At 41.3% G+C, this 13,316-nt stretch overlaps 1 long non-coding RNA gene across 1 annotated transcript; it reads right to left on the bottom strand.

The window, feature by feature from the left end:
- Window positions 626-13,057, bottom strand: LOC110403063. The gene is made up of 3 exons (XR_002441475.1): window positions 9,418-13,057; window positions 8,571-8,855; window positions 626-4,768 (listed from the first exon to the last, which is right to left on the bottom strand). It is a non-coding gene; the product is annotated as an uncharacterized LOC110403063 (long non-coding RNA).

Genomic DNA, 13,316 nt, shown 5'->3' with positions numbered 1-13,316 from the left:
TCAGCAAAGCAGCAAGCTGAGCGGTACAAATTGGTAAAAATTATTTAATGCTGGGAGGCTGATCTAGACACCCCCTGGTAATACTGTCAATTAAGGGTATGAAATTAATATTAATTATCAATAATGAATTGTTTGCAAGTGTAATAATGAATAGCGAAAATACGAAGGAACGCGGCACATTTCGGATGCAGAACTGTTGGCTGTCTGTGAATATTTCCTCTGAAATCTGTTTTGGTTCCATTAAGGGGTACATTCATAATTATATTTTCTTAGTATTTGAGTTGCAAATCAGCTTAGACAGATCAGCGAGTGCCATAACACAAACGCATACACTGAAATTCTGTCTGATCCACAAAGTTATATTCATTAAAATTTAAAAAAAAAAAAAAAATCGGAAAAAGCCCACAGAGATGCTCAGCAAGAGTAGTCGTCTTTGAAAAGGAGGAAATCAGCAGCACTTGGCAAATATTTTAACAAGAGAGGCACGTGCTGGAATATCACTCCCAGCTCATGCTGATGTGCTGGTGCCTATCAACAGATTGCAATAAATTCCTTCTCAAGCCAAGTTAAAAAAAAAAAAAAAAGCCAAAAGGAAAAGGTAGGCACACCTATAAGCAATGAAATCATAGAATCGTTTGAGTTGGAAGGACACTGAAAGGTCACCTACAGCAAGTCCCCTGCTGTGAGCAGGGACACCTCCATCAGGTGCACACCCACCAGCTCTGCAGCCAACCCATTCCAGAGCCTCACCACCTTTTTTGTAAAAAACTATTTCCTTCTCTCCATTCATCCCTAGGCCTGCTTCCCTCCACCCTCACCAGTCTTTTGAATTCCCTCACGTGACACCTGGTGCAAGCGTAGCCAAGTCCAATGGCACAATAACTGTTCACCACCAATTCTTTTATTTTTTAAATACTTGCTGATAGACCAGAAAATAATTTGTTGGGGTGAAGGAGAGAGGGTAATACCTGCCAGCTGAATTGAAATGTGACACTGCTTTACAGGTTAGGAAAGCATTTGGTATCCAAATTCCAACTGAACGTTATGAGTTTCCCAAGACTGGGCTCCAGTTCTTTGCATTTTCCTTTGTTTTTGCTTTGGTTTTGATTCTCCCTTTTAATTAAACTATTTCAGAGCATCAAACAGCAAGCAAGCATTAAAACCAAAGGACATAATTTGTACCCTAAACAGAAGAATGCAAAGCTGCTGGGAGGGAAGCACACGTGCTGGTTCTCACTGAATCTACCACTCAGAAGCCTCAGACAGAAATCAGTTTACATTAAAGTAGCTGAAATCCTTTGAAATTTATGGACTGCAGGAAAATAATTCCAAATAATACAGGTCCTTTGACATTCATCTAACTTTTTTTTTTTTAATAAATTGATTGTAGTTTTATTCTAAGCCCAAGCCTTCTGCAGCTCACCCCACTGCCCAAGGGAGAAGAAAGGAAACCTTCAGCTGGTGTAAATGTTGTACACTGGAACTTAAAGGAATTGGGAGCATTTATGCCTAATAAAGGCCTGCTCCAGAGTGCTGCTCCAGATCCTCTGAATCCCTTCTCTTTCAGCAGAGGGGCTGCCTGAACGTCATTCACATTGCCCTTTATTTTTATCCATTAGACAAACAAAATGAATGATCACATTTCTGCTGCGGACAGAAAGCAGACCCCACAGGCTATGCACGGTTAAAAGAGCTCTTTCTACAGAGCAAGATAATACTTGAAAAGGTGACTGAAAAGATTTCAGTAAGGAGGAAAATGTCCCTGTAGGACCCTTCCTCATTCTGAGCTCTTCAGTAACGTCAGCCTCGCTAATCCATACCTAGCTGCGAGTTCAAATGAAAAATTCATTAACTTTGTGTCCTTTAATTTATTAGGTGTAGCAACACTCCTCATCAGTGGAAGGGCTGCAAGGAGGAGGCAATCAGTGCTCTTTTATTCTTTCTGCAGATCTATGGGCTCACAAAGGAGAAGGGCCGGTTCGCGAGGAATTACGTTCGCCTAATTAGAACGGCTGCTGGTTGCTCTGGCGGGCCTGTGAAGGAAATGCAAAAGCTGCACCCAAAGACCCAAAATGGCCATGGGAAAAACCACGCCAGGGCCGGCAGCAGCACCACAGTGACCGTTTCATTGCACAGTGGTACACAAAAAGGGAATACATTAGGAACAAGAATAACAAAATATTTTACATAGCAAATTAGAACTGAAATCTGGACCACAGCAGGACTAGATGCTGAGTTGCATCTGCTGGCCAAAGCTGCCAGATACCTCTTGCACTCATCCTATGGCACTACAGAACTACAAACTGCTCCCATCCTATCACAGTGCTGATGTGACAGTTCGGTTCTTTTCACATATGTCGTCCTTAGGTGACCCACACCGGTGTCCCTTCCCTCCCTCTTTGGAAAGGGATAAACAATTATCCCCATTTTGTGCCAGGAAACACAGATAGCGAACGGGGTGACATGGACTGCAGCCAGGGCAGAGCCCCAAGCAGAGCCCTGCCTCCTGCCTGCCAGAACCGGGACCTATTAATGCCTAATTAGTGTTTACATTTTCAAAGCAAAATGTAAACACATATCTGCACCAGCCAATGCCAGCTGGGACAGGATAGCGATGTTATCCAAAAGCAATTTCCTTTCTTTTCACGGGGGCATCTCCAGGAGGTAGGAGCACAAAGCGGGATCCGGACCGCGACACCGCACGTCGTGCATGCTCAAAGCAGCGGTGCCGGATCTCCAGCTATGAAATGAGACCAGCGACTGCTTAGACTGACAAATATAGACTAAGTAATGCAGTAGGGAAAAGTACCCACAAACCAAAAAAAATACCGAGGGTTCAACAGCAGTCAAATACGATTTCAATTATGGAAATATAAACTGTCTCGATAACCATCTGGATAAACTCTTTGAAGAAACAAATTATTGATACCAGAATTAATTGTTCTTTGGAACAGCAGAAAACTCTGAACAGCTGTAAAAAATGTTCACAATGAAATCTGAGTCTGGTTGAGGTTAATCTGGGTTTAAATTTCTTTACAGATATTAAAATGGAGTTCAGCTGGGCTAGAAGTCCATGAAATCAGCCTGTTTCTCATGCCCATATCTTTCTCACAAAAGCAATACAAATTCTATGGCTTTCAGCCCTCCACCCTCCAAACTCACGCACTGTTGACCAAAAAGCCAAGGATTTCCCTCTTTTACCATTGGTACCTCCTGAAGGCCGGCAGCCAACACGCCTCGTTCCCTGCAGTCCGAGTTCTCCCACTCCAAGGACCACGCAGATAAACAGCTAGAGGAGAAATTCACATGACTGAGGATTTTCTGCTGCAATGGCAGAGAAAATAAATCTGCAAATATTCTGTCACTGATATTCCTAAAACCTCTGTCACGTGGGTGCTCGTATAGCAGCTGCTCATGGTTTAACAGGAGATGGATATGATGGGAAAGGCTAGCTTATGTCTATCTATCATCAAATGTCTTTGAGGCTTTTTAAAAAGTGTTGGAAGTTAGGGAATTGTCACATCACCAAAAGATGGAGAAAGAGCCAGTCTTCCTTCTCTCAGGGTCACCCTTGGAAGGAAACGTTTGGGACCACAGAAGAACAACCACGTACCAAAGTGGGAACCAAACGCACATGTTATTTTGCACCATATACTGAGTCCTTTTGGAGTGGTGTTAAATGGCTACTGAGAACAGCAGAACCAATGCAGAATACAGCCAACATATATACAGCCATCAGTGCTTGTCCACAACATCTGTGCAGTGGTAGGTTGTGTACACAAGGTACAGTTGCTTCAAGGAAGGAGATTTAAACATGTCTGATGTAGCATTATCTCTGAGGCTGAAGACAGCTCTCCCATATGTCCCTAAATGGTGCATAACCTAAAACTATAAAAACTAATCTGGTTTCTTGACAAGAAGAGATCATTCAGGCTCAAGTGAGCATTGCAGGAAGAAAGCTGGCAAGGGACTATGAGCTATATCAAGAATTGTAAATAACAGTAATATCCTTACTCCTTCTCATTGAATGGTGGAGTTGAGGTCTTGGTACTGTGACCAAGAAACTTCTGAAAGCAAAGGTACCAGGGAATACAGATGCTGTAGCCTTGGCTTTGGTACTAAGCTATAGTGACTTTTTTTTCAAATGCAGCCATAAATACATTACATCCTCATGGAAATAAGAAAATATTAATGACTCAAATCTGTGCCTAATCTTTCTTTGGCTTCTCCCGTAGTTTTAAACTCTGCTGACCTCTTGAAACAAGGAGTTCCACACAATATGTGGAACACACATAATTACATTAGCTTCAAAAACCATCTTTTGATGCTTTCATGTTTATTGTCTCTCTCTCTCCCTGAGCGTTTTGACATTGTTAATCATGAAACTAACTATATAAAGTGATTTTAGAAATTCTCGAAAGCGATAAGCTTCCTCAGAGGTGAAAGGCTGGAGTTTAGTTGTAGAAGATTTGCCTCCTAAAGACAAGAAATCAGCCACAAGGCCCCCAGACCAGTCTGCATCCCAAAAAGTGTAGCACTGACCCCTTGGCCAGCAAGGTCACCCTTATCACAAACACATGAGCAGGTACATGTACATGCCACAATTCCTGTGGAAGTAGAAATCATAGGAATTACTACACAAAGATACTACGCATTTTAAGCTGTACTTGTATTCTTCTCCAAAAGCTTCAGCTGGAACTCAGTTTTGTGGTTGTCCTCCATGCAGGGAGGATGGTTGACATGGAGCATGCTTGAATGACTGGACCTGCTAAAAAAAAAAGACAGGCTTTGCAAAGAATGTCTTAGTGAAACACAAAAAAGGCAGCAGCTTCGGAGAACAAGACAACACACAGTCATCTTGCACCTGTGAAGAAAGCTTCTGAAAACCTTCATAGCAGCAGAATTCTTTTTGGAGATTTATTGGTCTTTGCAGATCTTACCAGATTAGTGAGGGTGCACTGTCAGTCTTGCTTGCCTATAGAATTAAATCTCCCAGATGATCTTCTCAAATAAAATTTATTTTCTAGTGTCCCACAGCGCTGAGGTAGGGTGATCAGTGTTTTTCAGAGAGTAGGTCTCATCTAGAGAAGTTGCTGTTGGGAGATGACACCCACAGAAGCAGCTCAATAGCCTGGAGATGCTATCCCCACCACTGGCTCCACGCTTTGGTGCAGTGCGAAGCACTTATTTATTTGCATGCCACATCAAGCACAAGAGGTAGATTGTGCATTTGTGAGGGCACAAAGGTGGGAAATTATTTATTAAGAAACATAACTTTGCAAAGGCTTACCTAGACACCTTTGATGTTTCTGAAGAGCACAGCCTAAGCTTGTTTTTGGAATAAAGTAGCTAGCTCAATGATATCTTCATTTCTTGAAGACAGTTGTTCAGTCTCTTTTCTATACTGTATGTTCCACATTAAGTCATTATCTATGCTGTTCACTCCATTAATTCTGCTAGTTTTATTAGCAAAGTTCTGCTGCCTGGTCCTGTAGCAGTGACAAGCATTTCTAAAAGCTAATCTGACAGATAATGACTCCATTAAGTGTTGAATACTAATTGGTTTACATCAGGGGCCTGAAATTAATTGATGTAAATAAATTAGCACCTGAGCATGCATCACCCCAGCTTTGGATTTTCCTAAATACCAATGATTTTTAAAGCTTGTATCTTCAGCAAAACGCAATGGAATATAAACAGACAGGATGAGTAATTAAAATGTGGCAACAAAATAAGACTATCAAGATGAGCTTAACAAAGATTGTTTACCTATTGATGGAAAGGGTAGTGCCTGCCTGTACAGTCTGTTTACACTGTTCTGACTTGTACAAAAAAGATACTTTTCTGACAGCTTCCAAAAGATATAATTATCATTACTATTAATAACAGTGAAACTGACCCCTACACCATTACTAAGATTCAGCAAAGTTACATGAAGCACAGTGAATGCGTGCTATTAATCACAACAAACGCCTTCCCCTCCTTGAAAGATTATTATTTCAAGGAGTTAATAAAAGTTATTTTGTTTTAAAAGGATAAAACCTCATTACAGAGGAGATTTGTCATAGGAATGACACAAATAATGAATAATTTCTAAAGCTTAACCATGCAGAGGCATCTGGGAGCAAGGCTGTGTGCGTTTGGGGCATTTCAAGAGCAGTCAATAGGTTAAAAGACACCAACAAATACAGCCTATTTTTATAGAGAGATTTACTATATTTATTTTCACCTCTATAAGGAAAAATCAAATTCAGTATAAAACAATAAAAATCAGAGAGAACATGCATGACTTGCGAAAGCAGATATCATTTGGTGCAGTAAAGCATGTTCACCTTAGGGCGATACGTGGACAGCACCAGGCACCGTATGGGCACATGGCTCCGTCACCGCCAGTGAGATGTCCCCTTCCTGCCTCCATGGCAGAAAGCTTGTGGAGAGCCACTGAGGCTGATCAAGAGACACCCATCAGCTTCCACTTTGGATCAACTTTCTAATTACTCACACAGATCTCAGACTGAATATGCAGATCATTTCACACGCACCAAAGAGCACATTGTTTCAACAGTTATCACCACTGTGAAGATATTAGCTGACTTACAGCTATCTCATAAAAGATACAATCAGAGCTTCTGGAGGCTGGCATCATCTTCCTACAGGAATTAGGAAACACAAGATTATCAGGGAGAAATCTATTGAGAAAAGAATGCCAAAGCAGCAACGATCACCAGCAAACTATCTGAGCACCACCTCAAGCTCAGCCTTCACACCCTTTGGGGTCAGAGCTGTGGGGGAGATTTGCCCCACATCCTCAGGAGGTTGTATTCCTGCATGGTGCCACTGCCACCCACCCTGCTCCCATTCCAGCCTCCACCACGTAGTGTGCCAGAACATCCCTGCTCCTGAGCCTTTCCCTGCCATCAGCTCCTCTCCCTGCCAGAAAACCCTTCTTGGGTGTTTGAGATTTGACATCAGGAGACTGCAACTGAACTGCAGGGAACAGGGGTGAGAAGATCTCTGGAAAGCAGCTGTAACAGAACCAGCCATTTCTCCACTGTGACGCCCCCAAAGATTCTTTATTTCAGAGTCATTAACTATTTTGAGTAATAAAGGTAAAAAATGAGTATTAATAACTGTGAAGAAATATAGGAATGAATATCTATCTCCTTTGCCAATTGCAATAATACAATTTAAATATAGCTGTGAGCGATTAAGCAGCTTTTAAATATTGCCTGAAGCTAAATAATACGTCAGAAACATTTAGCAACACCATGTTTTCTTGCACATGCCTCCTTCCAAAGTGTTCACCCGAGCAGTGCAAAGCTATGCAGAGCATTACACCTCCTGGATAGCTCCAGACAGCTTCTGTCATCATTCAGCCCTTCAGTTTACACCAGTTATGTGCATAATGTGGTTTTCCCATATAACGGAGCAGCTCCAAGGCAGAACCCTTGTGTTGGGCACAAGAGGTACAATGGGGTCCATCCTCTTCTCAGAGCACCACCAGGACAGCTTTAACCTCACTCGTGTAACAATTCTGATTCACTGCACCAGTGCGACATCAGAAAGTCATCAGGAATTAACCAGTGAAAATTAATTACTGGAATAAAACTTGCATGGGTTTCTCCTGTTATCAGCATTTAAGCGTAATGGACAACAGAGCTATTAGGCAGAGTAATGGACAACAGAGCTGAAAGTGGGCTGTTTTCTGGTAGTCACTGTGCATATGCTTAATGAGAATTCAAAGGACATAATGAATTAGGATTCCCCTGTTGGGCACCGAGTATTTCTTCATTAAATTCTAATGAAGTGGGAAGAGCACCATGTTTGCTCACGCAGTGTATTTTCCCCCTTTTCTGTAGTTATGTTTAGATGCATTTAGTTAATCCTCATCATTCTCCTGACAAAGAAGTGTACTGAAAGAACATGTTTGCTAAGAGTGGAAGAAATATAAATACATAAGGACAGAAAAGGCAGCAGTACAAACTGTCTGAAATAATAGCTGATGAATTTTTGCTGTGCCAAAGAGACCCCACATTGCCCCAAACAGCAGTTTGTTTTTCTCTTCAGAAATTACAGGAAGAGATGAAACGTCTAGCAATAAGATTATGGCAAATCTCACTGGGCTACCACTTCTATTCAGTAAAGCTCCTTTTCCTGCTCATTTTGTGCACATCATGAACTAAGAAACACATTGCAGGTGGCTAAAGCAAAGAGTTGAGAGACTTTCCCCTACTTCTTCCAGGACTATGATAAATTTGGAGATCAGCTGTTGCCCCTCTGCCTGCACATGGGTTGGGAGCAGGACACGTCGCCGTGACAGTGCCCACAGAGCCAGCACCTCCCACACCGCTGCCTCCCACGCCGAAGTAAAGGGGATTAGAGCACTTGATGTTCTCATTGGCTGCTGGCAAGACTAGCAAAGCAATTAGGCTGTTATGGCAATTTTATGGTGCTTATAAAATTCATTAACAGCCAATTAATTACATTTTGTCATTAATAATATAATTATCATCATTTCCTGTCTTTTCTGCTCAGGCCTCCCTATTTTTTTTCCCCACCTTTTGCTTTACCTTTTTGTATTTGCTTCCTGGCATAGCCCATTCCAAGCCAGATCAGATTTTAGGGCTCAGTCAAAGCAGCGGAGTGGGAGCAGAGAACAGGGGCAGCCCAGCAGAGCCGGCGACACATGGGAGCTCAGGGTGCAGCGATTTGTGCCAGCAAGAGGAAAGCTCTCCTGGAGATGCTCACTCCTTGCAGCACGGGCTCAAGGTCCTCCAAAAGCAGTTTTTGAGGATCTTTCAAGTGTCCAAATGTCTCCAGCTGACTGCTCATGGCTACACACAGTTGTCCGATTTCTGGAAGGAAAAACAGAGTTTCTAAACAAAGTCTCTTTTCCATGAAAGGGTATTCTAGGCCAAAGGACAAGTCCTTGTTCTTCTCAGATACCTGTAATATTTCAAAGCAGTGCTATTTATTTTCTTTAAACAGACAATGCAGATAAAAACCTGTGAAGTGGAATCTACACAAAGAGGTGAGTTTTGGAGAATTATCGTTGTTCAGAGGATCGGAACCAGACCACTTGTTCTTTGTGGACACCAGCCAGCTTTTCCTTTTTGTTTGAATGTTTGTATTTTAACTTCACATTGGGAATAATCTCTGAGAGACAGTTCCCTAATATTTTACATTAATTTGAGACTGAAGTGTATTTTATTTGTACCCAAGCCAGGATTTTTAAGTCTCCCTCCCAGGCTCCTGTCCTCTTTTGAAACGTCTCCCGAGACTTCTTTGATGCTCCTAGCATGAGATCCCACACCCCACAACGCAAGAGATGGTCAGAGCTGGAAACTTTCCCAGAACAAGTTTGCTGGTTAAAGGGCTCTGTTTGTGCTGAAATACAGCTCAGTCCACAGCTCTTACCTCCCATTGGTATTCCCAAACCATCGTCTAAGACAATATTAACCGGTACCATGCTGGATGCGTTCCTATCTCCTGTACGAAAGGCAGAAAGAATTTTTGCAAAATTCTTGATTTTCTGGAGCTCGGTACAGTTCTGGTGCAGCATCGCCACCTGCAGCACGGCCAGCAGCACTGCAAAGCAACAATAATAATGCAGATTCGTGGATGACACACGCTCCGCATCAAGATGTACCTAAAAGTACATTGATCAGGTTTGGGGTTTTATAACTCAATCCTTGCTCAAATTTTCATCAAGCTAGGAAATTTCATTTAGGTTTTGTTTCTCCATAGTTCAAGCAGGCACAGCATCCCTTGCTATAAATACAGAGCATCTCCCTCAGTACTGATACTCATCAGGTGTACCATGTGTTTTGTTTGCTGTGCACCAAAGCGCCGTGTTCCAGCACCGTGCAGAACAATGGAGAAAGCCAATGGGATTTCCACAAGGCTGCAGGACACTCCAGTCTAACTGTCCTGAAGCTTCTACCAAGTGAATCAATTCCAAATTAGTTTTGCAAGCACATTCCATATGCTGAGGTTGCTGCTGTTATGTCACTGAAGCCAAAGAACTTGGAATGGTCTTATATGGTGGCAGAGAAAAAAAAGTTAAAATCAAACACAGAAATGCACTGTTTGGCAAAATCATGTTACAAAGCAGCATTTGGACATAATAAGTCTGGTTTCACTCTCACACAAGTCATCAGAACATTTAACAATTAAATGTACAACTTGCCCATGTCCTGGCTCTGACACACTGGCAACGTGTTTTTGGAAGAAAATGCTTGGGCAGGACTTGTATGTCGAAAAGAAAAATCTCATCTTGTAGACATTCAGCTTTTATCAGTTGGCACAACTCCTACAAACTCTCGTGCACGACAGCCACCAGAGGAGTTTCCTCTCCACCATCAGTCCGGTAATTAAGGAGCCACAACACTGTTAAAGCACAAAACAAGCTACTGTCATTGTTAATAACAAACTTTTATCGTTTTGACTGAAGTAATTTTAATACAGCATGTTGTTAACTTCAAAAATCGTTTGTCTTTGCAAGCGATGACCTTTCTTTTCTATCAAGTCTTCACTGTTTCAAACTTTCTTCAAGATTAAAGTTTTGTTGTTAATGAAAACTGCTCAAAGATTATTGCCCTCACCTTTGGCTCTTTCAGGAGACTGAAGACAATTTAACCCATCACTACACATGTGAGGACTTCATTGCTCTACATTACGTGGGAACTAAAATTTTTAGGAATCCAAACCAAGACCTGAGTGACTCAAGATCACTGATGGGAGACCTGGATGTGTGTTGGCAGCACCAGGCCCAGCCACATTCACCTTAAGGGAACGCTGCAGCTGCCTCCATTCTTCATTTTGTGATGCCAAATTGCACCAAAGGTGGTAATGCAATAAGCCTTCACTGTTATAGCAGAAAAATTAAATTTGCCATTATTATGCATTCACACAAATCCTCGTGGAAAAGTTAGCTTCTATTTGCATTAAGCCACTATATTTCATATTGCATTGGTTAATGCCAATGTCTTTAGAGGTCATCAAACTCAACAGTTAAAAAAATTAATCTGAGAATTTACAGCAGTTAAATACAGCTAAATAATTAATGATGAGGAAATTGAACTTCCCATTGAGATTGGATTAGGAGCCAATGTGGGACACCACTGCTGTAGAGCCTCTTTCCCCGGGGAACCTCCCAGCAAAAATCAGCCTCTTTATTGCTTTCCATATCACTAATAAAATATGAAAGCAGAGAATACAATAAGATTTTCATATCATATTAATGACCTTCAGAATGCAATCAGACTAGCAGCTCTCGCTGAGCAATTTGCTAACATAATATAAAATTGTTAATATGATATGAAGGTCACTAAGACAGTACAAAAATTAGTGTAATGACACCAACTAACCCAGGCCTTTCAGCAAGGAGAACAATTAACTGGTAACTTCATTTCTGCAACCCACACCTCATATGCATGCATCAGACACAGCACCAACACAAAGTAATGCAGAGTTCTTGGGTTTGAGGGCCTTCACCTCTGCAAGCTTCTCTCTTTGCTGGCTCCAATCCAGTGATGCAGAGGCATGTCAAGCTGGTCCTCTGCTAACATAGTGCCAGGGAGCAAATGCAAAGATGAGATTGATTTTAGCTCTCATTTCTCCTTCTGCAGAATGGAAAAAACACTTCTAATGGGTCCTGTCATGCTCACCAGGTGCCCTGAGACCCTGGGAGAGGCACTGCTCCAGTAATGTGAAGAGATTTTGGAAGGAAAGCATTGATGTAAACAGGTTTATGGGAAATAAAAGAACAATGGTGATTTTAATGGAAGCATGTACTTGAAAATGAAAATATTTTAAAACTGTATTAATAATTTTCTTCCTGTATAAACCAATGTTTAAACTCCATTTTTATTAGGTTAAACTTAAGAACGTCCAGCAAAAAAGTTCTGAAAATATTTTCTAAAAGACCTTTGGTTTTAATCTCTTCACTTTTAAGGCACTACTCTGAAGTTGGATAACTTTGCTTTTCACCATATAAACATTGCTGAAGTACCACAGAGCATGGAGAACAGTGAGCATCTTAAAATCAGTCACATTAAGTCCTCTTGAGAAGTAGACTCGGTCAGAATTGAAACTTTACCTTGACTCAGTGTAACATCTAAGAGCAGGAACTCCACATATCGTTCTGAAATTCCAGCATTAACATCAGCTGTACCCCATGTCAGAAGCTGCAGAAGGTCAGGCCAATGTCCCACCAAGCCCTGAACATCCTCTATGTCACAGTGCTATTGGTAGAAAAGTAATGGTGATGACCTGACCGAAATCCCAGTGATGGATGGAAAAGGGAAATCCCCAAGCAGCAGTGGGAAAGGATGAATAGGAAGTCTCTAAGCAGTAGGAACATCAGGTCAGGGTCCTGCTTCAACAAACTGTTTTTATACAGGTACTTCACTATTTTGACTGGGAAATGCAGTTGGAAGTCATTTTTCAGCTGTGGAAGAGGGGAATCTCCTCTCAGAGACTCATTTTATGTTCTGAGTCGAAGCCCTTCTAGATGTATTTTATATAGAAATTGATTGGTATTTAATTAAACTACACTTTATGCCATAGTCAATCTTTAATTAAATGCATCCTTAAGCATAGAATTTAGAGCATTACCAGAATGACTTTAAGTGCAGTAAGCATTTTTATGTTTTCCTCATAAACGAGAAACGAGGAAAGAAACAAATAGCTGTTCAAACCAGGGAGTCTCTCCAGCCAAATGCAAAATGTTTGCAGGGAGCCACCCACCTACAGAAAGTAACTTCTGAATATTTCCTCTTGGGAACGTAGATTTACAGAAGGCGAACCTAAAGCAGTAGCAATGCTTTGAAAGAGGAAGATCCTTTAGCTGCTATGATCTCTGCGAACATCAAAGCCTTGTGCAGCCTTTGAAGAAGGAATTTCATTAAAAAAAATAAAAATAGGTATTACCAAAAACTTCCTAACAAAATAACAGTAATTAAAATATCTTAAGTAGCTAAATATTGTCCAAATACCACCCAACAATGAAAAGTCCTCAGTATTTTATGCTGTACAACTAAAGCCTCTCTCCATGCAAGCCTGAGCATGCTTCCTCTGAAAAATCCTGAGTCTTCTCATAGAAAACACTGAACTGGACAAAGTTTGGTGTCAACATACTTTCCATTGCCTTATAACAGGCGGTAAAGCCCTTGTGAATTTAAAGAACATCTAGGGATTGACTACAGCAGCTCTCTGAAATCCTGAAAAATTACATCCGATGTCATAAAACTGATGCTTTGTCGTGTAATGATGCAATAATGATGCATATCCAATCACAAAGCTCTTGGCTTCAA

This window comes from Numida meleagris, chromosome 8 (genome assembly GCF_002078875.1).
Source record: "Numida meleagris isolate 19003 breed g44 Domestic line chromosome 8, NumMel1.0, whole genome shotgun sequence".
Lineage (NCBI taxonomy): Eukaryota > Metazoa > Chordata > Aves > Galliformes > Numididae > Numida > Numida meleagris.
The sequence above is the reverse complement of the archived record's forward strand: the minus strand, read 5'-3'. Positions and strand labels throughout refer to the sequence as shown.